Below are 20464 nucleotides of genomic sequence, written 5' to 3'. Positions count from 1 at the left end.
AATCCCGAGGCTCCTAAGCCGCCAACCACCTCCAGTCAGTGCTCAGAGGCAGCTTTACTCCTACAGACCGTACTGGGTGAACACTGCCACCTCCAACCGTGCTTCTGGAGCAGATCTCCAGGCTGATATACGTTTGCAGCAAGTGTTTTCCCTGCAGCTGTCCTGTCACCTTTAATTGAAAGTCCAAAGTGCCAGAGCCTCATCCTTGGGAAGCAGCAGCAGGTACCCCCCAGACTGGTATTCCACAGGTCAGCCCTCTGCACACGAGCAAAGAATATGACCCTGACTGAGCTTTGTCTCTTTTTAAATAAAAAAAACCAAACCTCTACTAGATCTCACCAGAGACTACTTGGGATGGAAATCCTTTTTTCACAAAAAATTCTGGTACAATATTTAATGCAAACAGACCATCGACGCATCATCTCTTAAAGTTCACACCACCGGCAACACTGGTGCCAGGAACAGTAAGGAAGAACTGCACAGTGCTTTTCTGAAAAGCCATCCAATGAATTAATCATTTTCTGTCTGAACTATTTGCAGAAACAACTGAATAAGCCAGAAAAGAAAAATTAAAATGTTCTAAGCCGTTGCTTCACAGTATGTCTTACAGAAAAGTCATTTAAAAATTATTACAAAAGCAATAACACTCAATCTTATAAAATGGCACTTTTTCAAATTAATCCACTGCATGTTAATTCCTTCACCTTTGCCAAAAATAAAATAGAATAAGAAAAAAAAACCAAACCACTCCATAAAAAAAAAAGTTGAAATTCACTAAGCTTTGCCTGTTGCTTCTACACAACCAACATCCCAAAAGCAGATTTAGCTTTCATCAAGCCCAACTTCCCATAAATAACTTTCTTCCTCATTCTCCCAAGCAAGCATAAGGAAGTGAAACACATTTTGCGGACTCACCAAAATCATCCGTATTCCAGGAGGCAGCCGTTTGTCCAGTTTGTGAAGTCCATGGTTGCAGCGTGGTCACAGCAATCAGCAGGAAAATGAAGGGAAAAAGAAGAAAGAAAAAAAGAGCACTTGAGATTCAAGGAACAGCACAACACTACTGTTTTCTGTAAAGTCTGCACTGTAGAATAGGTTCAGATAACTCACTGAACGGACTGAACATATACCCACACCCCTCGCACTTAAAAAAAAAAAAAAAAACAAACCCCAAAACCCCCACAATAACAATGTCATATTGATAAACGAATAATAATTACAGTCTAATAATGATTTGTCAAGGCTGGTCTCACCAGAAAGATTTTTGTAAGGAGGAAAAATATTATTAAAAAAAAATAAGTCTTTCACTGTACCTCCCCCCATCAGGCAGTAACAGGCGGGCAACGCCACATACAGAAAAGGTGTATTATTTTCTCATACTGCTGACATTTCTAAACCCTTGATGAAGAGATGTAACGTTTGGCAAGGAAGTCAGTCAAAACTGCCACAGGCCCCAGCGACTGCAGATTTTCAGGATGGGGGACTGATAATTTATTCTTTGCAATGAAGGGGCCTGCAGCCTACCCCACAGCTAAGTATGTATGCATGGTTATACATCTACAAAGTGTCAAGAACACCCAAGCTGAAATAACAATTTTTTGGGGATTTGGACATCCAACAGTGTCCGGGTGACCAAACCCAGTATGTGTCACTTCTCTCCTACCAATAAAAAGCCAAAGAACGAATTTTACACCTTTCCCAGGCTCAGCGTTGATTTCTTTTGGCAACTGCTCCAAAACATTCGACCCATTTAGCATGTGGGTTTTTTGCTTTTTTGTTTGGTTGGGGGTTTTCCTTATTATTCCTTTGGAGAGGGAATGCTCCGAAGACATCTGTACAAAATGCCAATTGCTATGGGCTACCCTAAACAAATTGCACATGTACACGTAACGGCAGTGAAAGGCGTGCTCTTCTCTTGACTAGAGAAATCAATCGCATTTGCAAGTTAAGGACAGCACAAGGTCCCAAGTGCAGAGACACCAGATGAGGGGAGCACCGAAGTGGAGAGTAGGTGGTGGCAGTGGTGACGGAAACGCTGACATCTTCTCCCAGCAGCTGTATCATCATCAGCTTGACCATTGTTCAAACAGCGCCAAGGCTGACGAGATGCCAAGAAGCCAAAGGTCATTGCAAAGTCTCTTGTGACAGATTGGGACATCTTCCTATTTCATATGTTTCGACCATCCAAATTCTTCACACCAACTGTTCTCAGGAATACTGATATCCTCAAAACTCAGTGATCTTCTGCTGGGTCCCAGCAAAGGGACCTGGGGCCAGAGCAGCATTTTGGCCTCCAGAAATCCCGAGGAAGCAAACCACCCGCAGAGACCCTGGTATGGTTTCTTTTTGATCCCCGCAGAAACCATGCCACGTGAAGGAAAATTTATCTGTTGGTGTCAAAAAGGAAAACATAACTGGCACAGTCAAGTAATTTGCAGCTCCCCTATGGATAATGGCTGATGAGTTACCTCCTCCTCTGCCTCCACGGCCCATTAATAAGACAGCACGAAAGACTGCAGAAGAAGGATGACGATTGCTCATGTATTTACCACTTTGCTGGCGAGCAACTTTTTTTGTTACTGTTTTTGTAGGAGTGCTTTTACAGAAGGAGCCTTTCCAACGCCTTCATGTGAAGAATATCAGAGAGGAAAGGGAAAAGAGAGATTGCAAAGGATTTGCCTTCGTTTCTGATTTCTCTTGTCAGTCTTGTGAACCGCAGTCCTTCCCCAGAGATGTGACCATGCACCATCACTGTCACTGCGACTGCAGCTACAGATTGCCCTCAAGAAATCACATGCCTTTTCCCTCTGCAAGGGAAGTTGAGATTACTGGGAGGACATTTTTACTGGAGCAGACATGACTCCAAGAGCAACCTGGTCTAGTGGGAGGTGTCCCTGCCCATGGCAGCGGGGATGGAAGTAGATGATCTTTAAGGCCCCTTCTAACCCAAACCATTCTATGACAAGATACTCCTGAGGACTGAAATGACCATTGAGTGACCTGGATAAACACAGGTCTTGAAATTAAAAGCAAGTGAGATTTTGATGGTGGCACAGAGCAAGATGAACATTAATGAATTTATCAGGAGATGAGAGGTCAAAAGGTCACAGGAAAGCAGATGTTGAGTAGGTGGAAACGTGGTGTGCAAAAAGAGGAGGAAGGAACAAAACAAACGAGTGTGGATGACTCAAAACTGGCAGAATCTGAGCAGGAGAGCTGCTGAACTAGTTTGTTTAGGATGGGGAGGGGGTGGGAGAGAGGGATAGTAGTGCAGCATCCCCATGGACAACACCGCATATGCATTTCTGAGTGAGAACGAAAGGTGGTTGTTGAAGTTTGACACGTTGTAAGGGGCAGCTTTCCATTAGCAGCTCAGAAGGGTTGGAGCGGGTGGGGGGGCGAGGAAGTCATGATAATGCCACGATGGGATGGATGAATGGATGGGATGTAAATTGCCTTGAGACCCGCAGCAGCATCCACTGCCTACACTACATGCCAGTTGCTTTGGTCAGGGTGAGGAGAGACACATAAGAGCAAGACCACAGAGACATTCTGCACTCCCCCTGCTCCTCTTCACGTGCTATTTTTGCATGACACTGGTTATGAAACTGAAAACGCTGGTTCAGCTTCAGGCAGCAATTTTAGGGTCAATTGCTTCTTCACCAGACACTGAAATCACAATTTTTCAAGCATCAAATTAACTGTGAATGTTTTAGGGGACAGTGAACTTTAGTTATGCATTATTACTGTGGGTCCCCCTCCTCAAAAGCCTCTCTTGTAATCCCTCTTGATATGCCAGGTGCCTTTTCTTTTTTTTCTGAAATCACACTTTAAGATGAACTCTGCAATTACACTACATGCTTTTTGCTCCATCAACTCATTCCTGACTGTTACGCGCTCTCCAGCGTACAGCTCTCAAGTAGAGGAACACACTTCCAAAACCACGCAAAGCATTTTATCCATTTATCGCAAAAGTACATCAATATATGTTTTCCAGCTGAAAGCTTTTGAAAGTTTCCTCAAAACTTTCATGGTTCAGCTTGGATTCACTCCTAATCCATAGACAGGCTAAAAGACTCATCTGGCACCAGTGCACCACAAAAGAAATAAACAATAAAGCCTTAATGAGGTCGGCTGTCCAACAAGAACCCAAAAAACAGGGCTATGCATCTTTCCCTAATACTGTCAGTACAACACAGAACAGCCACAAGCCTTGATGCTGCAACTGATTTCACTCTGGATCCAGTTGGATCAAACTGGTATTTAAACAACATCCCAGCCAATGCTCCAGCGGGCTAGGAGAGATGGAAACTAATGGAAATTGGAAAGCCATTGCTGGGGATGATGTCAGATTCGGATTTATGACATCACCTGCCAGTGGAACTTCTAGGACAGAATCAAACCTTTACATTTTACTTTTCTATGCAAACGTTATTACAGTGTGCATGTGAAAAAAAAAGTGTTCTTTAAAATGGAAAGACCATCCAGCAATGTCCTGCAAATTCTACACATCTTCAGCTAACCTAAATGAGAAGTGCTATTTTGTATCAAAATGGGATGCTCATAAAATGTAATGGAAACAAGATAGTTGACATGAGAAACGATGAAACCAACAGTGCTATGGAGATTTAGGTCATACATAACGTAAAGTTGAGTTTGGTTTGCCTGGTCTCCACCTCAGGTCTAACAGCCCTACCTTCACAACTTGATATCTGACCATCGAGACAACTGGGAAAGCTTATCACATCATGACCAATGAGCCACACAACTGAAGATTCCCAGGTGCTTCCAGTAAAGCAAAGGCAGCATTAAACATCAGCAGTATCAAAATCTCTCCTCCATTCTCGCAACATAAAACCCAAGCACTATCTGAGTTTCACAGAACGCAAGCTGTGGTAAGTCCTCAGAAGGTGAGAAACGTCAGGTCTTAGCAAGGTTTTGTAGGTTCACCCAAGAACATCTCCATGAAAAAGCCATACACCCATATGTAAATAAGCATACACATAAACATAGTATATGTATGTATACATATATAAAATATATATATATAAATTATACATAATTTATATAAAGTGTACTCATCACCCAGCAGGTGGCACTCGTACCACAAGCTCCCGAGGCCACTGTGGGTGGCTGTGAGCAGGCGCTGCTCTAGAGGAGGCACCATCTTCCTGAAAGGTAAAACCACCATGGGCAGGAAAGTGTCCACCACCCTTTCGCAAGACCTGAAGTGTCAAGTCCAGCATGAGGGACAAAACCCCATTAAGCTTACTGGCCAGACACCACCTCCATTAATTCCCTCGACAGCTGCAAGACTTTCCTTCACCGCTGCTAATTCTCAAGTGCTCTTGCAGCCTTTCCAGAGGAACAGCATTTTGGGGACTGAAAGGGTTCTCGAATATTTTTGACATAGAAGCATTGCATTACGATGTCAAGAACAATACAAATGAATGTAAAGCTTCCTTCAGACTTCATCACTTCTTTTCTCCATTTAACACACGCAACTAGCTTTCAATTAGTCCCACTAATAATTTGGGCTTTTGAAGATCTCATGAATGAGCAAATCAGAACTGGCAGAGGAAATGCTGTTTTCCTTTGATTAAAATTGAAGACTTGTTTTCACCCATGACTTAAGTGTCACTATCGTATGTACATTCTTAATATACCTCTTCTTCAGCTGAGTGGTGCTTCAACTTCAGCTGAGTGGGTTTGTTTTTAAAAAAATATTTTCCTTTCAAATTCAATATTCCACCCATCTCCCTCCCCTCTTTAAAAAAAAAAAAAAAATCAGTTTAGAAGCATCAATCTGAAAATATCAGCTTTGCGTGGAGCAGTGCTGTTCCCCGTAAGAGAATGCCTCGTGTCAGATTGAAAGATGCCTTTCCAAGGTCATTTCATGTTCCAATGGGTTTGTTATGAAGTTGTGGAACGGCAGATAAGGTTGCGCGAGATAGTAAAGTGCCTTCCTCAGCTAGTTCTGGGCAGTAATGTGCAACCAATATTTGAGCAAGGGACTTCTATAACATTTACCTCTGAAAGAAACTTCATATGCTGAGACAAATGCTGCTGCAGGAAGGACAGGAGTAGTACTGAGATACTGATAATCTGTTTTCTTGCTGTCTCCCAATTAAAAAAAGAAAAAAGTCAAAGACAAGGCCATTTTCTTGACAAATTGACATTAACTGCACACGTTTATGGCACTTGGCAAAGGCTGGGGGTGTTCTAGGAACATTAGGGGGTATCTCTTCAGGAATTCTTGTTAAAATACCCAACCCTTCATAATAATGAGAATTTGATGTTAAAAACTGTTCAATTCAGAATTAATAGTGATGCCTCCAAGTTACAAGAGCAAGGATACCAGAGCAGATTCCTAGTGGGTATCAGGACTAACAATTTCCAAGGTTAAAAAGGAAAAAAGAAAAAAAAAAAGACATAAACCCACAAAGCCTATCTAAGAATGTTTCTTTGAAAGTCTTATAGTCACAGTGTGAGGAATTATGAACCAATATTTTTAGACTGCTTCTAATATAGCCCAAAAATGGAGGAAACCATATAACGGTATCCTCTTAGCAAGCTTTTAATATTGCCTGAACCTATCCCAAACTCTGAAAAAAGGTAAGCGTCTGCCAGCACGCTGAATTGCGTGTCACCATTTCAGCCATCACACCAGGCACTAAATCCTTCCCTGGAAAGAACAGGGGAACGACCATACCAACTCCAGAGAGACAGAGAGCAGTGGGGGCGGGGGGGGGGGGGGGGGGAGAAATCCTTCTCACTAATGGTTAGCTACATTTTAATGAGGTTTAAAGCTTGAGGAAGGATCACCAATTTGGGATCCAAAAATGCAAGCGCTTGGCATCTACACAGCTCTAGGAAAGGGGGGTGGGGGTGTCTTTTTAAGTCCCAAACGAGCATTTTTGGGGGTCCAACAGCCCGTCAGGAAAAATTAGAAAAATGGCCACCCAGCGCTGAACTGTGCACCAAAAAATGCAGAGTTTCGGTCCTTCCAGTTCTGCATTGCACCCTGCGCTCCCAGCCCCGGCCCCCCGCATGCCCACACGCTCCCGAGCAGCCCCTCCGCGCTCCCCCCTCCCGAACCCTTTCCATCCCCCCCACCGCTGGCGGGGAGCGCGGTGCAGCCGATGCCCCGGCGCTTCCCGCAACCACTCCCGCCGCTCTATTACTACTACTTTTAATTTTCCTGCCAGTATCACTTTTCTAATGAACTGCTGTTACTACAGCAATGTAAGTGTCGCCGGCTGAGTAGTTTTTGTTGATTTTTTTTTTGTTTTTTTTTTTTTTCAACATCCGAAAAGGTAGAGAAGGGGGGGGTACACACCTCATAAATATCCACTATTAAACATTTTTAACGCTAAAGACGCACCGACCCCGCCGCCCGCCCGCAAAACCTTGCGGCTTCATCAGGACTGGCCACAAGCCCACACTAAACCACCCCAAAAACGGGCTTCAGCCCCCTACACACTCCCCCCATTAGCACCGGCTGAGCTTACCCGCAGATGCTCCCGCGGCCGCGCTCCAACCTGCGCAGCGCAGCGCGGCTCCCCCCGCCCCATCCACCACCCCCCCCCCCCTTCCTTCCGCAGCCGCCCCCGCCGCGCAAAGCCCCGCGCAACTTTGCGGCCGCCTCTGCGCCCCCCCAAAACCCCTCTGCCGGAGATGCCGCGCTCCTCCGCGGAGGGGAAAGAGAGGGGGAGAGGCGGGAAGGGCGGCTGAGGGACAGGCTCCGGCACAGAGCCGTACCCGCCTGCGGCACTACCGCACCGCACCGCGCAGCCCGCTCCGCCGCCGGAGACGGGGCGAGCCCTGCCCGAGGGCACCCCGAAACAACCCACGGCGGGGAAGGGGCGGGGGGGTTGGGGGGGGGGGAGGGCGGACACCCCAAACAGCTAAAAGGAAAAAGCGGAGCCCGGGGAAAGGGAAGAGGCGACCCCGCGCCGCAGACCCTGCGGAGCGGAGCGGTGCGGTGCGCAGCGGGGGCGGCCGGGGCAGCAGCGCACGCCCCTCGGCCCTCCCCGTTGACCTCAAGCCAAGGACAGCTCGGCGGTCCCCCTGCGCATCGCGACCCGGCGGGCCCCGTTGCGCCGAGCCGGGCCGGGCCGGGCGGAGGGGAGAAGCGGCCCGGGGTAAGCGATGGCGGGGGAGCGAGGTACGGCGGCTCCTCACCTGAGCCTGCCCCGGGAGGTGTTTTCCGCCGCTTGTGGGAGGCGCCTCCTCCCGCTCTCCGCCGGGGAAGGCTGGCGCCGACAGCCCCGGCCCGCCGAAGTTACGCGCCGCCGCGGAGCCAGGCTCCCACCTGCAGCGCCCAGCGGAGTCCGGCAGCCCGCACGGCACGGCTCGGCCCGCCCCCCCCGGATCCCCATTGGCGCCGCCGCCGCCGCCCCGCCTCCGCCCGCCCGGAGCCCCGGCGGGGGCGGCCGGGGAGCGGTGGGAAGCGGGGGGACCGGAGCCCCTCCGCCCGCGGAGCTGGCGGTGGGGAGCAGGCGGGGAGCGGTGCAGGGTATCGGCTTATCCTGCCACCCCCTCTCCGCGGTCCTTTTTTTTTCTTTTTTCCTCTTTCTTAGGGGAAAAAAAAAAAGGGAAAATTATAAAAGTGGTTCGGTTCCGCGGCGCTACTTTGTGCCATCAGGCGTACGAGGAGCCCGGCGCCGGCGCCGAGAGGGCGCGATGCAGGCTCTGCCGCCCGGTCCGAACGAGCCCAACCCGGCGGTTAATGCCCCGAGGCGGCAGCGGTGGCCCGGGCGCCGTGTCACCGGGCCAGCGCTGCGGGACAGACCCGGGGGAACCACCAACTTCTTCGCAACAGCGGAGGGACGGGGCCGGGTGAGCAGCCCCGGGGCTTCCCGGGCCAGAAAACGCGAGATCCCCATCCTACCGGTCTCCTTCCCTCAGTGGCCCATAGCAATTTTCTGCCTTTTTTGTTTTGTTTAAATTATAGGTAGCCCTTGCACGAGAGTGCTCTAGACACAGGGAAGGACAGTGTGTAGGAGGTGTGGGACAGAAATGATAATACAGCTGCACTGGCAGGAGTGTGAAAAGGCAGTTTCCAGATAGTGGGAATCCCCCCTTGGATTTGGGAGCGACCGCCCCTGGAGAAGTGAGGTCACAGCTCTGGGAATGAAAGCTTCCCAGGATGGGAAACCCTCAGCCACATTTGGAGGTGATGGGGATACCCACGCAAAAGCGGGAAATTTCCTGGAGAAAAGCACACCGAGGAAGAGCCAGAACAGCTCAGGCATTGCTTGTCTTGGGCAAAGTGATTGTGAGACGTCCCACCGGGCGACGGGAAGAGTGTTCCCCAGGCCAGCCACTTTGGGTGTCATGCCTAAGTCATTAACGCCAAGCTTATACCTGACCCTAAAGAGGTCTGTAAGTCACCACGAGGCTGACTTATCTCCCCGTGGGAGGCAGCCAGAATCGCCGCAATTAGAAAGTCTGACGGCTACGCTGCACTGGCGCTTAAGGCCTGGCAAATCCCTCTGCCCGGTGGCAGGGAAGGCTGTCTTCCCGGGCGGGCTCCCTCCCAAACGCAGCAGCGCCGGGCTGGGGTGAGAAGGTCTCCGGCGTCCCTTGGCCCTCAGCCAACAGCGCCTGCTGGCACCTCGGCCTGAAGTTTGCCCGCGGTGCAAATTGTTGCTGAAATCCACCACTCGTAGTTTTCAGAGTTCAAAGGATACCCGTGGGGGGGATCTCCTCACAACAGGGGCATGGGGGTGCCAGCCGCCAGTGGCAAAGGTTGAAGTTCCAACGAGGAAAATTTTTTTTTGTTCGGCAAGCGAGATAACTTTCTGCGATAAGTTATGCTTAGGTTGGCTCAGCGAGAATATCCTGCTATCGAAGGGAGTTGTGTGGCGAGCAAATTTCCTGGACGTCTGCATTTATTTAATTATTTATTTATTTATTAACTGGGGAGCTATGTACAGTTATTGACTTTTACAGCTTTGCCAATTGATATGCAAGACGTGATGGGCTCAAAGAGCCAGAGGCAAAATTTAGTTAAATGGCCTGACTTGATTTTTCTGCTGTTTGGCAAAGCATTCATAGAAACTAAAGTCCCCGGTCTATGGCAGGGGAGACTGGGAACCGGGGAGCTGGGACACAGCCCTGGCTGATGCATCAGCGGGTGTCCACCAGCCGAGAGCTGGCATTGTCACACTGGGGGGACACGGCTCCAGCTGGGGACTGTGAGGCTGGGCTTCCCAGCTGGAGAAGGGCTGTGAGGCAAGGAGTGAAACTGTGAGCGGGAAAGTGGTTTGAATCACGCCATGCAGATTTCCACTGGCTATTGCAGAAAGGAATGATGATGCACCCCATGGTATAATGGGTTTCTTACCCATTCTAAGGTCAAGGGGCCTCTGGGAAGAAACGAAGTGTGTAGAAAAAATGGTATAAAATAAGTGCTAGGGGTGGGAAGGCTCTCAGGGGAAGCTGGTGCTCTGCCACGGATGGCAGCCGGTACCTGGGGGTTTGGGGGAACTGGCTTCAGGCAATTCGGAAGCAATCGCCCGGCCCGTCTTTATTGGACAAAATGGCCAAAGCATATTTTGTTCCGCTGATGTGGGAAAAGGCCGCGCCAGTCCCTGTCGGGGAGGCATTAATTAAAGGAACTAATGGCAACTTCCTAAAATATCCATCAGAGTGATCAGGATGTCTGCTGAGAGAAATCTGACTTGCCGGGCTTCAAGTTGTGCCAAGTCATTGTGTTCATCAGGAAATGAGAGTGTTCTGGGGCAGGTAAAACAGAAATAAATCACGCTGACCCTCCTCCGGTACTCTCTGCTCATATTTCCAAAGCCACGTTTCAGGAGGTGGCTTTCATACATTCGTTACGTATTTACTCAATAGGCTGTAACTGCTCTAGGCATTTTTTTGCTTTGCTTATATTGTGGTTAATGCTTTCAGCACGTTGTACAGGCATCTCTCCTTACTAAAATTGCCATCCTAAGCACCCCTCTCTGAAATTCCTTGGCGAAGGTTCCCTCACAGAAGCGGCATTAGGAGAATGTTAATCTGATTTACGGTAACAGGTATGACAACCTGTGGTAATAGGTGACATAAAGTTGAAACCTTGCGACAGAGAGGACATACGTCTCTGACCGTGATGCGAACATGGAAGCCCCAGGGGGGCGGCTCAGGAGAGAGCAGAGCCTGTGAGCGCCGGGTGATGAACGAGGGGAAGTATTTACAGGATCACTCTAAAGACCCATTTACACCAGAGAGCATCATTATTCCCACACATATCAGTACTTCCTAGCGTGAGCTGGCCTCATATATCCAAACTTTTATGGGCCCTCCGTATTATTTGTGTGGCAGTCGTGTATTTTTGTTTTGTTTTTTTTTTTTTTACTTTAAATGAACCTAATTAATAATGCTTCATCTGCCACTGCTTTTTAGCACGCTGCCGGGAGACCAAGTCGTGGGAGAAGGTTGCCTGGCGGTGGCTGTTCTTCAAGCTCTGAAGGAGCAGTCCAGCCCTTCTTCAGCTCTGTGCTCTGAGGATGAGGCCAGAGGCACAGATTTACAATTAAGTTTGGGTTCACATAAAAGCAGTAATAAATACTGCAGTAATAAATACTACAGTAATATACTGTGCAGTTGGCGCTTTCTCTGAGGAAAGGCCTTTCTGCATGGTCCCTGCCATCCTCTGCCCTCCAAGGGCATCGCGCAGACCTTCCACTGCGGCACGGATCCTCGCTCCCGTGCCGTGCAAATCGGTTCCTGAAAAGTTTTCTGGTCTGACAACTTCCCTGCTTACAGGAAAACCCAAGAGCACTTGTTTAAACGCTCCTTTTCCAGCAAATGAAACTATACACCACAGAAGCAGCTTTGCTCACGCCGGGTCATTTTAAATCGATGGGGTTTGTTAGAAGGACCAGGGCAGGGTTTGTTATAATTTGCCGGTCCCTGAGGATTGCTCTCGAATCAGAGGTCATTATTATCTGAGATTAGAGCTACCCACAGCTTTATTTTTACACTATCAGCGCACACGATGTTTGAAAGACAAAAAGACAGAAAGAGGCAGCGTCCCTGCCCCAGCAAATATATGGTTTTGGGACTGAAACAGATTTATTGAAATCAATGTGCACTTTATCATTGATTTCTTTGTGCAGTGAGGCCTCCTTTAAAGCTTGACAGCTTTTACTTGTAAAGCTGAAATGAGGCTAACCTGAAGTATCAACACAGAGTGGTTTGATAGAATAATTCTTTCTCTCTCTCTCCAGACTCCTGAGACACCGCAGAATTACTTTTATTTAAAAATATGTTTATCACATTTACTCCAAGTGCCCAGGCTGCCTAAAACAATACAAAATGCATGAAAATTCAATTTAGCATCGTCAGGGGACTTGACTAGATGATCTAACTGGTCGTTTATAGCTAGCTATGACTGTAATTAGGTGTCCACATCATGCCGTCTAATATTTTAAATTCATCCTGAACCATGTTTTCGTTCAGCGAAAGGAATTTACTTTAGCATCATTCTTTCCCCACGTCACAAGAGCAGTTTTTCACTGTTGATAAGAAAATGTCATTTGCAATTTTTTAACAAAAAATGGCAGAGCCATTGCTATGTCACCTGAGTTTTCCTTGCTTATTGATTGTCTCCTTATTTAGTGAATAATTTCAATGAATTTCAGAATAATAACAATCTGTAGTGCATATCTATCAAATTGTGCAGGAAAGACTTTAAATTAATTACGGTGAATTAGGATCCCGTCATATGAAATGCTGGTTTTGCAGCCTCCATAGCTTGACCCCCGAAAAGAATAGCAAGAAATACATTATTCGACATTTCAAGTGGACTGACAGCCTTCTACAATGAGGTGACTGGCTTGGTGGATGTGGGGAGAGCAGTAGATGTTGTTTACCTTGGCTTTAGTAAGGTGTTTTGACATTGTTTCCTGTAAGACCCTCATAGGTAAGCTGCTGATGTATGAGTTAGATAAGAGGACAGTGAGGTGGACAGAAAACTCCCTGAATGCCTAGGCCCAGAGGGTTGTGATCAATGGCACAAGGTCCAGCTGGGGGCAAATCACTAGAGGTGTACCCAAGGGCTTGATGTTGGGACCAATACTGTGTGACATCTTCATTAATGATCTGGACGATGGGGCAGAGTGCACCCTCAGCAAGTTTGAAGGTGACACAGAACTGGGAGAAGTGGCTGGTACAACAGAGGATTGTGCTGCCATCCAGAGGCACCTCGACAGGACGGAGATTAGAATCTCGTGAAGTTCGATAAGGAGAAATGCAAAGTCCTCCACCTGGGGAACAACAACCCCAGGCACCAGTACAGGCTGGGGGCTGATCAGCTGGAAAGCAGCTCTGCAGAAGAGGACCTGGAGGTCCTAGTGGGTAACAAGCTGGTGGTCAGCCGGTGCCCTCATAGCAAAGAAAGCCAATGGTATCCCGGGCTGCATTAGGAGGAGTGTTGCCAGCAGGTCGAGGGAGGTGATCCTTCCCCTCTGCTCAGCACTGGTGAGGCCACAGCTGGAGTGCTGGGTCACCTTCTGGGCTCCCAGACATGGACTCACTGGAGAGAGTGCATCAAAGGCCCCTGAAGATCATTAAGGGATGCTGGCTTCTGAGGCATCAGGGGAGGCTGAGAACTGGGACTGTCCAGCCTGGAGAAGAGCAGGCTCAGGGGGATCTTTCCCACGTGTATAAATACCTGAATGAGGATGAGGGAACCAGGCTCTTTTCAGTTGTGCCCAGTGGCAGGACCAGAGGCAATGGACACAAATGGAAACACATGAAATTGCACCTGAACACAACCCTCCCCACACTTTTTACAGTGATGGTGATCGAACAATGGCACAGGTTGCCCAGAGAGGTTTTGGAGTCTCCCTCCTTGGAGATATTGAAAAGCCATCTGAACATGATCCTGGGCAAGTGGCTCCGGGTGGCCCTGCTTGAGCAGGAGAGTTGGGCCAGGTGACCTCCAGAGGTCCCTTCTAACCTCAGCCACCCTGTGATTCTGTGACTAATTCAGTTGCCCCACAGAGCGGCACTCTTCCTACTTCTCAATAAGAAAACAGCAAAATACTCCACTGAAATTCCATTTTCTGACTTCGATGGAAGAAAATATGTTACACATCATCAACAACATACCAGTGTATTAAAACCATATTATGCTTGTAGAAGAAAGAATATTTTTTCATCCATTGCCATCCAATTTATGACTGCATTAATCGAAAAATTAAATAAATCCACACGGATCTCCCAATTAGTGATGCAAAGTAGGTATATTCTTCAGTTTGAAATAAAAGTATTTCTGTTCGAAGTTTGGGATGGAATGCGTATGCTCCCATGTTTCAAATTAGAACAAATTAGACAATTTCCAATCAGAAAGCTATGTCAAGATGAAGGAGATGGCAGTATTGTGGGTCGGCCATTCTGGCCTATAATGGCTCATCAGTCCAGGCCAAAAGCGCAGTAAAACCAGAGAAACATCTGTCCTTGATCTGGTTGACCTGAATATGCAAGAGGCATGTTGTGTTGTGTGACAGGAGTGGTGGCTGCCTGCAAGTGTGAAGTCTGGACAATCACAGACCACACTGAAGTGGAAGGGCATGCTGATCGTCTTTCTTTCAACCGAAATGAAAGAGAAATTAAAGCCTCATTTGTTTAGTGGTAATTGAAACAAGACGAGCCACCGCCCAAGGTGCAACACAATATAGGAAGGCTGGATTGGAAGCTCGGCCATGTGGCTAGAGGGCTTTCACTGGAAACTGGTTGCAAAAACAGGAAACGGGGCATTGATTTGATTGAAGCTCTGCATTAGCTTGTGGGTGGAAAGAAGCACAAAGCGAGCAAGCAGCCGGACAGGCAGTGCGTGTGTGTGGCCCCAGAAAGGTAGCCAAGAATAAATGACTTTTTTTTTTTCTTTCCGACTCTGAAAAACCCAGAAAAACATCTCACAAACAAGAAGGCTGCTTCTAACTGTACAGTCCTCCTGTGTTTCGGCAGAAAAGAAATATGGTGTTTTAACAGAGAGTGCTTACCTGACCCGTAAAAACGATTTCGATTTGCAGCGACCCTAGAACTCTGCGAACTTTGGCTTCCTGCAGGGAGCAGCCTTATCTAACTGCAACGTCATGTAACCTACAGTGCTTAAATCAGTCTCCCATAAAGCCAGCTAGAGTCCCATCCCACTATCAATTAGGGCTCTTCTCGAAAAACAGCCTGAAAAAGATGTGTATTGCAACCTTGGAGCTACACAGCTTCTCCCACAAAGTTATGAAACCTTTCTTCCTTTAGGCATAAACAGTAAAGCAACATCTAATTTGTATGAATAACTCTTTCAGCTGCTTAAATACTTCCAGCCTGATGAATTTTTTAAGCTGTTCTGATTTCTCTGAACATATTTATCTTCCACACCTGTTATTTTAGTGCAAACACTGGATCATGCCATGCTACTAGTGTTTCACATTTCCTTCTATGCTTTTTGAAGATGTGTGTTTTGGCAGCTTTTTTGAAATGGTAAAATATTAGTTTACTGTCCTTTAGGTGGTTCTCTGGGTAAGGTTTTGCGTCTGGACTGTCTGTGGCATGAAAAAAACCCCAACATTTGATGCCAAAAATCCCTCTTACCTGACTTTAGCTGTTCTTGTTGAACTGAGAGTTTGCAGAAATGAGTAATCATGCATGGACTACTGCTTTTTTCTTGCCAACTCCTCATCTTTAAGTGCGGTGCCATTTGTGTACGGAGCTACCCAGATGTGTGTCGCAGCTTGATTTCCTGGGGCTGTCTGTGGAAACGCTTCAAGAGAAGCAACGCTCTCTACCCCAGTGACATGATAAATCCCTTCAGGATGATATACGGTATCAAAGCAGCAAAGTTTTATTACATTTCCCTTAAATATGTCCCTTTTCAGTTTGTTGAAAAGCCATCCTCCCTTATGAACGTGTTCATGAAGCCCGTAGAAAATGCTTTTTGTCATGTCTGACTGAACCTTTTTTAATTTGACGGTGGAAATTGTGAATCTGTAGTCTGAGCTGGTTGCTTGTAATCTGGGCTTTTTCACTGATACCACAAAAATAGCTCCAATTTGAAGGTGAAAATTCTAGCCCGCATTTCTGTGCCAACGCTCACAGAAGAAGTCTAGCAACGCAGGGGGACAGAAATGTATGCCTTAATCCTCTCAGCGAACAGGTGCCTCATAGTTAAAGACAGATGAATGTTTATTTGGAGTATTTATTTGGCATATCCCCTGTCAGCCCCTGCCTCTCACTACCCCATTGCAATGCTAAGGACTCGGATACCCGAAGCACGGCATGGCAGCTCCCCCGTTTTTGCCTTCTCCCGCACACGGTTTGTGGAAGCGGAGGGAAGCTTGTGGTAAGAGCTGAGGTGGGAAGTGTGCGTAGCCCTGGGAGGTGGGAGGAAAGCCTTGATATGTAGGGAGAGGGGAGGAGGGAAGGATTCAGATCCCCCTGAGTTTGGGATGAGCTGACAGATCGGAATCTTATAAATGTGAATTGCAGATTCCCTAGCTTTTGACTTCTGTCTTGGTTTTCTTTCCTTCTTTTTTTCCTTGTGTGTTTTTTTTTTTTTTTTTTTTTTAAACAATGTGAAATAGTGAGGACTTATAATTGCACTTTGCTATAGTAACTGTACCTGTGTTTTAGCCCTGGTGCAGCAGTGGGAGCTCAAAACACAGTGCAGGACCTCCAGCGGTCCTCGCCCCGGGGCTGGATATCCCATGAAAGAGTTGGGCTGCGGGGGCAGTGCCTGCTTTTAGCCCTGCCTTGTGAAGGACGCACTCTGAATTGTGAGAGTTTGGGCACACCGCTGCTGGAAATGTCCGCTGTCAGGGTTATTTTGGGGACTCCTTTGTCCCAGTTTGGCTGGATGGGCTGGGAGTCAGAGCTGGTGCTAAGGCAGGCACTGTGATTTACGGGGCTTGCGCTGCATCTGCTGACACAGGTGGGCTAAGGATGGACAGGGAGGGCCAGGTCCAGCTGTAGGTGAGGCTGGTTTTATTTCCACGTGAGCTGCCACAAACCTAAGAAATTGAGCAGAGCATGCTATTTTACTATTTTCATTAAAGCTTAGGCTTTTATAGTGGGGAAAATAAAGATGACAAGTGAGCTGAAAACATTCTGAGGATCAGAAAATTTGTAAAAGTGCCTCCTGGCAGCCATTATATTTTGACTATGGCATTTCTCTATGGCATTTACTGTTACCGCTACAGTTACTACTGCAACCCGTTAGGTTGCCATATGTGATTTTACAGCACGGATCATGGATCAGTTACAAAAGGACCATTGCACATACTGATGATCGATAATCTGCACCAAATGTTATATTAAAAAAATATGTACTTGAAGCAGGAGTATCTAATGGACTTACACATGTTTTCAGACCATACTATTCTCCTTGACTAGACCACAGATTTCCAGCTCTGGAGAGGAAGAGTTTAAGCTCCTGACAGCTGCAAAAGTTTTCGGAAAAGCAACCGGTACATGCATCATTAAAAAAATCCAGAAAATTAGTCCAGCCCCTTCCCATTAGTGACTGAAAGACTGAAAGAGACTGAAAGACGATAATTCCTTAGAGAGATAATGTTTGTCTTGGGTGAGTATCAATGTGGAATCTTTTTTTTTAAAGTTAATTTTCATTTTTAAATAAAAGGATCAAAACTAATGATTAAAACAGGACCTCAAATAGGCTTCTTACTTATTATAGAAAGAAAGAGATTATTAACATTCATGAGGGCCCTACTTAAAAAAAACAAAAGACTTCAAATGAGCTGAAGAATGGACTAGATCCTGCAAACAATAGGTAATGCATTAAGAAACGCAGAATAGCGTCAATTAGACTCAACAACTACAAATATGTTTACATATTTGACCTCTTTTATATGATTTACTAACTCCACACAGTAAAAGCAAATGCATGCAATTGCCAAAGCAGTGAAGCGGATATATCTAAGTTCAGTTCTTCTTTGACACCAGTAGCATCTTTCTTAGTTGTATGAGTGGAGCATAAAAGCTTTCCAAAACTAAAGCCATAATTTTTCAAATGTTGCTGGAGAGACAGTGAATCTGCACGGAAAAGATACGGCTTGTCCCCTTTTGAAAGCTGGCCCCACAGAAGGCAGCCACCTGCTTTACTTATGATTTCTAACCTGAATATTAAAGTGGAGACTAGGTGTGAAGAACAAAAATCTAACTACACAGCAAACCCCTACCTGTTATTAATGTGCTTTTTATGAGCAATACTGGATGGTCATCATACGGTCATCACTCCAGCGAGGCAATAGGAAAGAGCTTGTAAAGAGCAGCAGGATTGTATCCTGGAATATTAACAATGCAGGAAGGGTCTGCAGGAAGGCCTTCTGACTTCAGCGTTACTTCTGTAAAGACTAAAGAATATATAAAGTCCCTAAAGAATAAAAATTGATACACATTTCCATGCATGTATTATTTTAGTGAAAGCTGTAACTTTTTCTGTGAATTCTTTATGGCAATTTGTCTCCCACTACGCTACACCTTACACATCTGATCTAGCAGGCTGTCTTGCTTGCAGTGGTTAAGACTCGTTTTGTCAGTCTGTTTTTCACAGACGAATTTATGTGCTAAAAATCTTTCCCGGCTGCTCTCAACCACACCTGCCCATCCCGTGCCATACACGCCATATGCCAGAGTCGTGGGTAGTGTAAAGGGGTGTACGGCACGGATTTTGATGGGGCCCCCGTGATCCACCCCAGCAGAGAGCTGAGCCTGACACCTGTGCAGGAAAACATAAAGCCTTAAAAGCGTGATCAGCAGTTTGGGAAGAAGGTCAACCATGTGTTTTAGTGTTAACATTTCTTCAATAATCCTGTGGCTGTGCCAGTTCAGAGGACGTACTGTGCCTTCAAAATTAATATTACAGTCAGACTTGTCACTTAGCATTTATTCCGCAACCTTTTAGCTTGATAAGAGAAACTTTCACATCTCTATGTTATTTACAAAACTGGTTTTAATACGTTTTAGACTCTTTCCATAAAATTTACCTTGCTCGGTAAAACATCTAAAAGAACAAAATTACTTTTAAACGTAACCATTAAGTGCTCACCTGAATTAGAACATTATTGACTAAATTTCATGCCTATAATAAAGCTAATACAGCAGGTTACTGGAGAAGAATTTGAGATTTTAATTCAGATTTATAATAAGACAGAAGGAAAATAGCTAATGGATATTGACTACCAAAGGTTACTGCGATGAAAGCACGATGGTGCCAAGGAATTTTTCCTCACACTGAAGATGAGTTTCATAGAATCATAGAATCTTCATGGTTGGAAGGGGCCTTTGAGATCATCAAGTCCAACCATACACACACAAAAAAACCCCCTACAATCTCTGTCACTAGAGCATGCCCTGAAGTGCCACATCTAGACGTTTCTTAAACACCTCTAGGGATGGTGACTCAACCACCTCCCTGGGCAGGCTGTTCCAGTGCCTGACCACTCTTTCAGTAAAGTAATTCTTCCTAATATCTAATCTAAACCTCCCCTGCCGCAACTTCAGACCATTCCCTCTGGTCCTGTCATTATTCACCTGGGAGAAGAGGCCAACACCCACCTCTCTCCAGCCTCCTTTCAGGTAGTTGTAGAGGGCAATGAGGTCTCCCCTCAGCCTCCTTTTCTCCAAGCTAAACATGCCCAGCTCCCTCAGCCTCTCCTCATATGACCTGGTCTCCAGACCCCTCACCAGCCTGGTAGCTCTCCTCTGGACATGCTCCAGCACTTCAATGTCCCTCTTGTACAGAGGGGCCCAGAACTGAACACAGTACTCGAGGTGAGGCCTCACCAGTGCCAAGTACAGAGGCACGATCACTTCCCTACTCCTGCTGGCCACGCTATTCCTGATACAAGCCAGAATGCTGTTGGCCTTCTTGGCCACCTGGGCACACTGCTGGCTCATGTTAAGCTGGCCGTCCACCTTCACCCCCAGGTCCTTTTCTGCTGGGCAGCTTTCCAGCCACTCTTCCCCAAGCCTGTAGCGTTGCTTGGGGTTGTTGTGACCGAAATGCAGGTCCCGGCACTTGGCCTTATTAAACCTCATACAGTTGGCCTTGGCCCATCGATCCAGCCTGTCCAGGTCCCTCTGTAGAGCCTTCCGACCCTCAGGCAGATCAACACTCCCACCTAGTTTGGTGTCATCTGCAAACTTACTGAGGCTGCACTCAATCCCCTCATCCAGATCATTGATAAAGATATTAAACAAAACTGAGCCCTGAGGGACACCACTGGTGATCGGCTGCCAAGAGGATTTCACCCCATTAATCACAACTCTCTGGGCACAGCCATCCAGCCAGTTTTTAACCCAGTGAAGAGTACACTTATCTATGCCATGATTCGGCAGCTTCTCCAGGAGAATGCTGTGGGGCACAGTGCCAAAGGCCTTACGGAAGTCCAGATAGACAAAGTCCACAGCCTTCTCTGCATCCAGAAGGCGG

The 20464-nt window shown here is 46.8% G+C and overlaps 1 protein-coding gene across 1 annotated transcript in view; it reads right to left on the bottom strand.

The window, feature by feature from the left end:
- EPB41L3 (erythrocyte membrane protein band 4.1 like 3) overlaps positions 1-7564 on the bottom strand; it is a 150527-nt gene extending 142963 nt beyond the window's left edge. Inside the window, exon 1 of the mRNA XM_063326595.1 lies at positions 7512-7564. The gene's annotated coding sequence lies outside the window, so the exon portion shown is untranslated. The remainder of the gene's footprint in view (positions 1-7511) is intronic.
- Between the last annotated feature and the right edge of the window lie 12900 nt (positions 7565-20464).

This window comes from Chroicocephalus ridibundus, chromosome 2, assembly GCF_963924245.1.
Source record: "Chroicocephalus ridibundus chromosome 2, bChrRid1.1, whole genome shotgun sequence".
Taxonomy (NCBI): domain Eukaryota; kingdom Metazoa; phylum Chordata; class Aves; order Charadriiformes; family Laridae; genus Chroicocephalus; species Chroicocephalus ridibundus.
This window is presented reverse-complemented; position numbering and strand designations above follow the sequence as displayed.